General features: G+C 35.9%; 1 non-coding gene across 1 annotated transcript; it reads left to right on the forward strand.

The window, feature by feature from the left end:
- Window positions 1-275: 275 nt before the first annotated feature.
- Window positions 276-382, forward strand: LOC115900129. Its single transcript, XR_004059809.1, has one exon. It is a non-coding gene; the product is annotated as a U6 spliceosomal RNA (small nuclear RNA).
- Window positions 383-990: the final 608 nt, after the last annotated feature.

Here is a 990-nt window from a genome sequence, read left to right on the forward strand (position 1 = left end):
TGGGGCAGACCCTGTGGGGTCATTCACACCAGAGGATGACCCCACCTGCCAAAGCAAATAGAAGGAATAGAAGGAAGGATATAACAAAGATGAGAGTGGAAATTGATGAACTAGAGACTGAAAACAAAGATGATATTTAAAAACCCAAAAGTCAATTCTTTAAAATATCTACAAAATTGACAAAACTTTATTTAGGCTGATCAAGAAAAAAGATAAAGCAGACTCATATTACTAAAATCAGAAAGGAAAGAGGGTACATAACTATTGACCTTAGAGAACTAATGGTGGCAGTGCATATACTAAAACTGGAATGATACAGAGAAGGTTAGTATGGCCCATGCACAAGGATGACATGCAAATTCTTGACCATTTTATATAGTTACATAATGGTAAAGGGTTCAATTCCGTAAGAAGACCGCACTATCCTAAATATATATGGACATAATAAAGGAGCACCCAGATTCATAAAGCAAGTTCTTAAAGATCTTCAAAGAGACTTAGATTCCCACACAATAATAGTGGGAGACTTCAACACCCTGCTGACAGTATTAGACAGACCATCAAGTCAGAAAATTAACAAAAATGTTAAAGAGCTGAATTCAACACTGGACTAAATGGACCTGATAGACATCTACAGAACTCACCACCCCAAAACAACAGAATATACATTCTCCTCATTGCCACATGGCACATACTGTAAAATTGACTGCACAATTGGATATAAAATAATCCTTAGCAAGTGCAAAAGAACCAAAATCACACCAACCACTTTCTAGGACCACAGTACAATAAAAATAAAATTCAAGACTGAGAAAATTGCTCAAAAGGATACAATTACATGGAAGTTAGACAACCTGCTCCTGAATGACATTTGGGTAAACAATGAAATTAAGGTGGAAATCAAGAAGCTCTTTGAAAGTAATAAGAACAAAAATACAATATACCAGAATCTCTGGGATGCAGCTAAGACAGTGCCAAGAGAGAAATTTA

This window comes from Rhinopithecus roxellana, chromosome 10, assembly GCF_007565055.1.
Source record: "Rhinopithecus roxellana isolate Shanxi Qingling chromosome 10, ASM756505v1, whole genome shotgun sequence".
NCBI lineage: Eukaryota > Metazoa > Chordata > Mammalia > Primates > Cercopithecidae > Rhinopithecus > Rhinopithecus roxellana.